The 10,000-nt window shown below is 46.4% G+C and overlaps 1 protein-coding gene across 4 annotated transcripts in view; it reads left to right on the forward strand.

Moving 5' to 3' along the window:
- Positions 1 to 1,467: 1,467 nt before the first annotated feature.
- LOC125046409 (epidermal growth factor receptor-like) overlaps positions 1,468 to 10,000 on the forward strand; it is a 69,836-nt gene continuing 61,303 nt past the window's right edge. For all 4 annotated transcript variants that reach the window (XM_047644182.1, XM_047644184.1, XM_047644183.1 and 1 more), the window contains exon 1: positions 1,468 to 1,905. The gene's annotated coding sequence lies outside the window, so the exon portion shown is untranslated. The remainder of the gene's footprint in view (positions 1,906 to 10,000) is intronic.

Consider the following 10,000-nt stretch of genomic DNA (forward strand, 5'->3'; position numbering starts at 1 on the left):
CTACCTCACCTACCTTCTCTTCCCTCATCCTCTCTTTCCCTCTCCTTCTCCCTCTCCACCACCTTCTCTTCATTCTCTCTCCTTCTCTCCCTTCTCCCTCTTCACTACCCTCTCTTCTCCACCCTCCCACTTTCTCTCCAGGGGCGACGTAGGTAATAAAACTGATGATTCAGGGCTTCTTCGCCATTATCTGATGGGCGACTTGGAGGGGACGCTACCTGTGCGACAATTTGTTTGCTGGGAAAAGAAATGGCGGAGCGATAAGCTACCGAAATGGGAGGCTTCGGTATCGATTGGCGTGCGTGCGTGTGCTTGTTGGTATGTGTGTATATGGGGGGAGGGGAGGGGGAAGGGGAGGTGTGTTTGTGTGTGGGTGGATTGGGGGAGGGGGGGTGTCGGAGGGTGAAAGGGGAGGGGGAGGTGTGTGTGTGTTTGTGTGCGAGAGAGAGAGAGAGAGAGAGAGAGAGAGAGAGAGAGAGAGAGAGAGAGAGAGAGAGAGAGAGAGAGAGAGAGAGAGAGAGAGAGAGAGATTTATATGGTGCTTGCATTTGTATCTGGTGGACAAGGGTCATCGCGTATTTCTACTCTCGTGTCAATATTAGGCTGTAGAGGTATGCATGTGACGTCTACGTGTATACATACATTCCTAATTTGCGTGCATGTGTGTCCGCAAGAGCATAAGCATATATATGTAAGTGTGTGTGTCGTCTGAAGGTGCTAAGTTGAATGAAGACTCGGGCGCACGTATCCCCTCGCAACAATTACATTTTTTTTTTAGCTGAGCGGAATTCCGTTACTTATTGACTGCGAGAGAAATGCAGCGGCCATGCAAGTGCTAATGTGGGGGAGAGGAAGCATGAGGAATTTGACTTTTGAAACTGAATAAAAGACTGATATTTAACGGTTCTTGTGGGAAGTTCTTCGAATTGATGAGTAACTGTTAGAATTGAGCCTCGTATGAAGTACAACCATTCGCTGAGTGGTTGCTTGGTCCCACACGATAGGGTACCAGAATGGACCAAGATTCGCATAACGTTGTTTTCTTATTTATTACAGAGACGTTCGCTGCAATATCTATAACTCAGAATTATGAAGCCGCACTTCTTAAGATTATTTTAATGAGTGAGTCCACATTCCCCCATCGCTATGAACCTGAGCGTACCTGAGCCAGCCAGATTACCTCCAGTTCCCCCTCCGCTATGTTTGTCCGCGCCGGGTACGCGCGGAGTGCTAGATTTCAAAATTTATCGCTTCATCCCTTTCAAAATCAGGAGTTTATACCCAATATCTCAACAACTACAGTATAACCATTTTAAAACCGACTGTATTTCGCCCTTAAAACAAATCGCGACCGAGCAGTGCGTATCGGAGAGCGAGAATCATAGAGCGTGGAGAGCGCGGGTCGCCGTAGGGCCCAGCCGATGCCTGGGGCGAAGAAGGAGGCAAGAGGTCTTGGCTGGAAACAAGTTTTGCCTCAGAGATGACGAGTAGGTGACGAGCGAGAGGGTGCGTGTGACTGCCGCTCCGCCAAGCCATCGACCATACGGCTCTTGTGAATATATTAGAGTGTTCTCCCGCAAGGAAGATATTGTGTGCCCTCTCGGTTTATTTTGGGGCGTTCTGTTTCTCCGGCGTTTGGTATAAGTGAAACGTGGAAAAAGAGGAGAGAGAAAAGAAGTGTGGTTTGGAAGAGAGAAAAAAACAACAACCCAAGTCTATGTCTTGGTTTTTTTATTGTGTTAATTGTGGATAGAAAATTGACGAAGAGGAGAAACAGCTCTTCTGATTTGGAAGCTTTTAAATATTGATTTTTTGGAATATTGAGGCAATACGCCATTGCCTGAAAGTGTGAAGTGATATATATTGTATTTTTACACTGGATTACCCTACGCCAAGATGTGTTAGGTAAGTTTTGAAATCCACCCTTTCGTAATCTTGTTTAAACTCAGATACATTTGTCTAATATGAAAGTCATGTAACATTTATTCTTGATGAAATTAATTAGTCGAGTTAATAATTCCATTGTGCAGTAATTTCAAAAAATCTTCAAGACAACGTATTATACCAATTTGGAAATAAAGCCTTTTGATGAAATCAGTTAATTATAAATCTTAGTCGAAACTCATGAAATAATATTGATAATGAAGAATTTAATAGTTTATAAGTATTGCAAGTTTTACACCAGAGCTTTGTTGAGGAACCCGCTGCCTGTGTGTGTGTGGGCGAGTGTGTTCGCCTCAGCGCTCACCACCTCAATACACTTACACTTGTCGAAACTATATACATGTATTATACGTTTTATGACCCTTGAAATACGTCGGTGTGTTGGTATATCTGCGTAAATTTTGTCATTGCCCGGCGCTTTTTCTGTTGTAAAGAGGTAGTTTCCTGTTTCAGTGTTTCATTCAATACTGTATAAATTCTTAGAAGGTTGGTAATACGAGGAACTGTATTGTATTTTTCTTTGTGTAGGCTTGAGGTTTGATGAAAAGTATTTCCTGTAGTCGAGTTCGGAGATTTACTCTTGTTTTTGTGTGGTTTCTACACCCCAGTTATTTGTATCACAATTGTATTCAAAATGGGCAAATTATGCTGTCCATATCACGTCGACACGAGATACGGAGTTGTTGTGGTGGCCTGGCCTCGTTGAGCATTTCATTAATATTATTGTTGTTGTTGTTATTATTATCATTATTATTATCATTATTATTATCATTATTATTATCATTATTATTATCATTATTATTATCATTACTATTATCATTATTATTATCATTATTATTATCATTATTATTATCATTATTATTATCATTATTATTATCATTATTATTATCATTATTATTATCATTATTATTATCATTATTGCTATTCGTATTATTACTATTATTATTATCACCATCATTGTCATCATTATCGCTCCTATTATTTTGCCCAGGTAAACAAATAAGCCATCAAGCATTGTGTATCACGGCAAACAGCCTCTCCCTTCCCTCCCCCTTCCCTCCCCCTTCCCTCCCCCCTCAGCTGATTGCTTAACAAGCCTCTTCGGTATCTGTAATAATCGTTGCCTACTTGAGATGCAGCGGGAAGCAGGCATCCATTGTGATAACGGGCTTATCTGGCTGCCATCGGGTTGTTCTTGGGACGGCGACACACATCAGGCCTCTATCATTGTCTCATTGTCTTTTCGGGGGAGATGTATCGATGCTCTGGGGCGGCGGTGCAGATGGGCGCGCGCGGGCTGGCTTCCATGCGCGGGGATGCAGTGGGGTGGTTGTGTGTGTCTGTTTGTGTGCGTATTGTTAGATATCCGAAGTTATCAAAGAGGACGGGATGAATCATGTTTTGTCTGTCAGTTCACGATGTGACTTGTAATGTAGGTGGTGCAAGTTTCTACTAAAAGGCGGTCGCTATTTGTTTCTCTGTACGTGATTATAAGTGTCCATATTTCTTGGAAACTTATATAGTATCGAGTTGTCTCAAACCGCACATTCTCTCGCAATAAGAGTAAGAATGATAATGAAATGAAATGAATTACACAAATGGAGTAGATTACCCAAGACATGAAGTAAACCTTTCCTCGGAGATACAGCCAAGGATACCGCCTAATCCCCGTCAATTCGATTAGCACCTGGCGCTTCGATTTCCTCTTCGCAGTTAGTTGCGAGAGGCACATAGGCCTATACATTAGGCTGAGGTCATGGGCTGTCTACTTTTCACCTCAGTGCTAGGTCAGCGCACCACACATGGCTCCCGTGACCTCTCCTCGGGTGCCAGGGGGTGACCCTCGGTGGCTATTTTGGTTCTCTCGTCGCGTCGCCATATGCTTGGGGCACACGTGGTTGGTTGGGGCCTGGTCCTTGTGTCGTGTTCTCGCTGCATTGTGTGCTGCTATTGTTATTTATTCGGTAGTTAGTTTGTGTGATGCTCAGGTGTCGTGTCGGGACTAGATTTAGTCAATGAAATTGTAAATTGCCCGGTATGTATATTGAAAAAAAAAAATCAGAATTGATTCTCCATAACCAAGTTCTCAGAATTATACAAATGACGCAACGCTATATACTTGCGAAGACCGCGCGGCGCTGCATCATCTGATTCCGCGCAGGGCATCCAAAACAGATACATTATCGTAATAATTAGAGGAACGTCGGCCTCGTCGAATTGTAACCCCGGCGGAGAGATAAGAGCGAGGCGGCGCGACATATTGTCAGCAGGAGAAACGCGGGTCCCAGGTGTACGGGCGGCCTGCAACATGGCGTGCAACAGGCGGCAGAGGGTGCAGGGTTACCTAAAATATATTTAAGAGGGCGTAGAGAGGCTTACCTTTCCCCTGAGCAGCTCTGGAGTGTTTGATAAGTGTTGGGAAAAATAGCAAGTCTTAGAGGCGTTAAAGTGTATTGTGTGGGGTGATTTCTTGTAGTGTTGGTGTGGAGGCTTTTGTGATCTCGTAATTACTTAATGTTACTATTTTATTAATTCGTTTGAGTTGTTCGAGAGGGTCTTTTGTAATATAAACGAAGCCATTCCTGAATGAGACTTCAGTTTGTCATGTAGATAATACAATTTTGCATTCAAAATCCTCAATCGCGGCTATATATATATATATATATATATATATATATATATATATACATATATATACATATATATACATATACATGTATATATATACCCTATATATATGTATAAAAGAAGTAGGAAAAGAAAAAGTACGAGGATCCATAATTATTTCATTCCGTAATCTCCTCGACAACGGACAAGGACCATTATCGCCGAACACACGATGACTACTGATGGCGACGGGGAGCTCGCGAACTGGCCGGCGACGACTCTGCCCACGACGACCCTGCTGTGACTCTACCCACGACGACCCTTCTACCCATGATGACCCGCTATGACTCTACCTGCTACAAACCGCTATGACTTTACCCACTATAACCCGCTACGTGCCCGCTATCACCTAGCTTCGCCCGTATGCTGCCGATGCCCGGTGCTGTGCCCTGCCGCGGGACATCACCCTGGAACGACGTGGACGCAGGCCCCGCCAGTGTCCCAGCTGGCGACCGGGAAGCATCGGGGGTTGGTAGCTCGCGATTGGGCTTTTATGTCGGTCCGTGCGCGTCTCGGCTGTGCAGGTAGGGGGGGAGAGAAGGAGAAGAATAAGAAGTTGAAGAAGAAGAGGAGGACGAGGAGGAAGCAGAATTAGGAGTTGAGGACGAGGAGTAGGGAGATGCGAAAGAAGAAGAGGTGAATGAAGATGAAGAAGTAGAAGTTGAAGAAGAAGAAGAAGAGGAGGAGGAGGAGTAGGGTGCGAGGGCGTGAGGGCGTCTGGTCGAGCGCGTGCGTCTCCCAGGTGTCGGCGTGGCGTTGAAGGCGGGACCCAGGCTGTTGCAGGCTGTTTTATTTATTTATTGTCTTTACACGGGGGTGGGAGTAATAGCTGTACCATATGCTGTTTGCTTCTTTCTGATACCGGCGCGTGTTCATATTTCAGTCCATTCTCCTGTCTCTCTCTCTTCCTTTTTCGTGTATTACCATGTAGCGGTTTACGTTAAATCCCACGAGGCTATTTCGTTGTATTAACCTTATATATTTTAAATGGATTAACCTATCGTTTGTGAATTAAAAACCCAAGAACTGGTAATTATATATATATATATTTAGAGAGAGAGAGAGAGAGAGAGAGAGAGAGAGAGAGAGAGAGAGAGAGAGAGAGAGAGAGAGAGAGAGAGAGAGAGAGAGAGAGAGAAGGGTTTCAGAGGAGGGGGAAACATAACCGAGAAGGAGGAAGGGGTGTGATTGGGGAGGGGGGGGGGGCTGTTTTATCGAGCGCACGTCGTTGTCGAAGCCGCTCATGCATTGATTTATTGCGCGGAACGTTTTGTGTGCGGCCGAGCATCTCCGGGGCGGCTCGCACCCCGGGACGCTCGCGGGGCATATGCCTTGCTAATGCCCCATGTTGCATTAGCATAATGCGGTTGTCAGTCAGGGTAATTACGGCGGGCATTGGAGGATAAGGAGTAATATCCATGCAGACGCCGACAGGGGATGTTCTATTTATCTGGCGGAGGCGGACGCGGAGCGCTTGGTCGTGACGGCGGCGGGGGAGGAGGAGCGAGCGGGGCCCCTGAGACGGACGCCGCCGCAGCAGCAGCTCGATCGCTTGCACGGAGATCGTCGAGGGCGATGCGTAACAGAGCGCCGATGGACGCTGCGAGGGAGGCCGCGAGGGGGAAGGGTCGGTGCTTCGTGATGGCGAGGTCGTAAAGCGCGAAAATGAGTGTTTCTGCGCGGGAAAGAGGTTCTGGCGAGATTCCCGCAGCGGTTCGCGAGGTGCTTGGACCAGAACGGGGGAGATGAATGAGGAGGAAGGAGGGAGGAAAGACAGACAGACTGAACATTTGCAATAGAACTTGGAATGCTAGTTAATCCTCCTCCCCCTTTCCTGCCCCATGTGTTCCTCGCCCTCCTTAGATATTGGCCCTTTAATGACCGTAAGCAGTTATGAAGACACGCCCTCCCGTAGGCCTACGCAGGAGTCACGTAGAGAAGAGGAAGGGGCGCGTTTGTTGTTCTCACGTGAAATGATCGGGCGACAGCGAGGAGCAGGAGGAACAGAAGAGAGAAGAGAAAGACGAAGAGTGGAGAGAAAGACGAAGAGAGGAGAGAAAGACGAAGAGAGGAGAGGAGGACGAGGAGGGCACCATTTCCTGCTGCCGTCCTGAAGATCTCGTTAAAGTCCTTCCAGTAGGACGCGGAAAGGAACAGAAAGAGACAGAGAAAGAAACAGACCTACACGGAGAACAAAAAAATAATAGGGAATAGAGATTGACAGAGAGGTCAGTTGGTCCATTCCCGTCCTGCTCGGTCTCCTGCCTATAATTACGGCCTAGTCTACCGCGCTCCGTAAATTACATGAATTACAGGCTGAAATTACACGCTTGGGCACGTGCTGTAATGAGGCCGAGCTGCGCCACCTCTGCCCAACGTGCGACGAGGTGATGACGAGCTGCAGCGGAGGAGGAGGAAGAGGAAGAAGGAAGGTTGAGGAGGAGGAAGACGTAAGGATGAGGAAGAAGGAGAAGGAAGACGTAAGGATGAGGAAGAAGAGGAAGTGAGGATGAAGTAAAGATTAGGATGAAGAAGGTGGAGGAGGAAGAAGGAGAAGGAGGAAGAAGGAGAAGGAGGAAGAAGGAGAAGGAGGAGGAGGTGAAAGGGGGAGAAATGAGGACGAGGAGGAGGGAGAAGTAGGAGAAGAAGTAAGGATTAGGAGGGGGAGGAGGAGGAAAACGTGGTTGAAAATAGAGGAGAGTGATCGTGAGAATAGGAAAGACGAAGCGGTTGAAGAGTTGAGAAGAGAAAAGAAGAATTATAAGCAAAGATTTGTAGAAAGGAGAGAAGAGAGTGGGAGAGAGAAAATCCATGATAATAAGGAATTAGCAACCGACGAGGAGGAAGGAATGGGAAAATGAAGGGTTTCGTGTTGTCTTTCGGTAGCATGGCAGAGGTTAATTACCCGCTGAACTACCTCTTCTTCCTCTTACCGTCTTTCTTCCTCCTCTTCCCCCTCCTTCTCCTCCTCATTTTCCGACATCCTCCTCATTTTCGTCATCGCTGTCATTGTTGATCTTTTTCTTTTCTTCTTCTGCTTCTACTTCTTCTTCTTCTTCTACTACTTCTACTTTTATTTCTACTTTTACTTTTACTTCTACTTCTACTGCTACTTTTACTTCTTCTTCCCCTCCTCCCCCTCCCCCAACCCCATCCCACCCCCACCTCCACCCTCAATTATACCCATCGTCCATCACTTCATATTTCCTACGTGACGTGACTGAGTAACGGGCAGAGCGTGGATCGGGGAAAGGGAGAATGGGAGGAAAAAAATGTATGAGAAGAGGAAGGAAGAGAGGGAGAATGTGGAGAAGGGGGATACGAGAAGAGCGAGAGGGAAGGAGGGAAGAGGGGAGAGATAGAGAGCAGGCTCCATATGATAAGATTTGCCCTAGCAATTACGAGCAAGGTGAATGTAGCGGATACACACTTTGGACTCTCCCCTCCCCTTCTCCCTTTCCCCTTCTCCCTCTCCCCTTCTCCCTCTCCCCTTCTCCCTCTCCCCTTCTCCCTCTCCCCTTCTCCCCTTCAGCCTTCTCTCTCTCTTCTTTCTCGTTTCTCACCCATCTATACCCCTCCGTTGCACGTACTCATTCCCTCTTCCTCGGATTTTGCTCCCCTAATACTCTCCTACATTTCATTCTCCTCCCCCCTCCCCCCACATCTTCCCCTCTCCCTCCCCCAACATCTCCTTCTCCCCCTCCCTCCCGTTTCTTGTCTCCCCCTCCCCCCTAATCCGTGGGAGGCGGGCGGCTGTGATTGGAGGGCGGGGAGCAGAGGAGAGGATGATTGAGAGCCTTCGAGACGACTTGGTAGGCCTAGAGGCGATGGCATTAGTTCGCGATGAGGTGGCAAAATGAGTGTGTGTGTGTGTGTGTGTGTGTGTGTGTGTGTGTGTGTGTGTGTGTGTGTGTGTGTGTGTGTGTGTGTTTGTGTGTGGGGTGGAGGGAGAGGGAGAAGGAGAGGGAGTGAGTTGGTGAGTGATTGACGACCTCAACTCCAGTCAAAACACACGTCACAAAACCACAACAACGCAACCTGGATTTAAAAACTACGGTGCAATCATTGAGTCACAAGGACACAAGTAAACGAATCATACAGACAGAGATTTACGTATGTATGTTTGTATAAGTGTGTGTGTGTGTGTGTGTGTGTGTGTGTGTGTGTGTGTGTGTGTGTGTGTGTGTGTGTGTGTGTGTGTGTGTGTTAAAATGAGCACAAATTCGTACCTAGACAATGCATTCTCCCGTGATCCGGGCGAACACGAAAAGAATGTGGAACATTAAACAAAGAGAATGGCGCGCGCGCAACCAGCTCTGGGTCGTTTTGTGATATGTAATACCGGTATATTAAAACGTGAATCTAAAGGGTTTATAGTTGGCACCCAAGGAATCAAAGATGTCAGTATATAACGCAAAATAAGAAAAGGATTAATATGAAACTTGAAAGAAGTCCTTTATTAGCCTGTAAAATGTATGAGCTAATAGCATAAAAAGTCTGCGTGATACGGTATGATACAAGAGGCAATAAACCTATTTTTTTTTAAGACAATATAGGCCACAAACGAGTACAAAGCGCAGATAGAACGATGTTGTAAAAATCTAATAAGTAAGCAGGAAATCCATTTCATTACTGTAATTACAGAGCAGTGGCAAGGCCGGATAACACACACACGTAGAGAGATAGAGACAGAGGCAGATAAACAGAGTGAATAGCGATTAACTACCTACCGGATCGGCAATACAAAGATATCCAGCCAGAAATATGTGTACACCATTAACAAATTGTCTAATATTCGATAGTACATCCTTCTACAGTTCCGAGTTGACGGCTACTGCAAAGCTAGTAGCAACGCTTTATTTTTTCCTTCGTACTTTCTGCCCACGTCTTCGTTCGACGATAAAAAAATAAACAAACAATTGAATGGTAATGGCGATAATGAGTGTGAAAGTGAAGGGGCGGAGGTAGAATGCATTTAACGAGGCTTTCAAACAGGCAAGGGGAGTTGTGGACGAATTAAATGTGTTGTTTACGGCAAATGAGAGCTCATAACTCGACCCTTCATCCGGGACCCCGCCTTCGCCTTCTTGCCGGCATCCGTATGCAAGCGCATTCATTCGGCGGGCTTACGCGAACGATCGACGTCTTCGGTTTTCCGTTTTTCTTATTTTGTTTATGATCGCGGGCGTGAATATTTTTTTAAATTAGCGAAGAGAAAAGGAGAAAAAACGATTATTTGTTGGATGTAGTTGGAAATCGATTTTGATGTGTGATTAAGGGGGGGGGGGGGGGGTAGAGTTTAACTTGTTTCATCTCGTTCAACCTCTCCCCCCCCCCTCTCGCCCTTCCTCCCTCCCGCCGTCAATCTCCGACAAGCTATTATTCCCCC

The sequence above is a fragment of the Penaeus chinensis genome, chromosome 39 (genome assembly GCF_019202785.1).
Source record: "Penaeus chinensis breed Huanghai No. 1 chromosome 39, ASM1920278v2, whole genome shotgun sequence".
Taxonomy (NCBI): domain Eukaryota; kingdom Metazoa; phylum Arthropoda; class Malacostraca; order Decapoda; family Penaeidae; genus Penaeus; species Penaeus chinensis.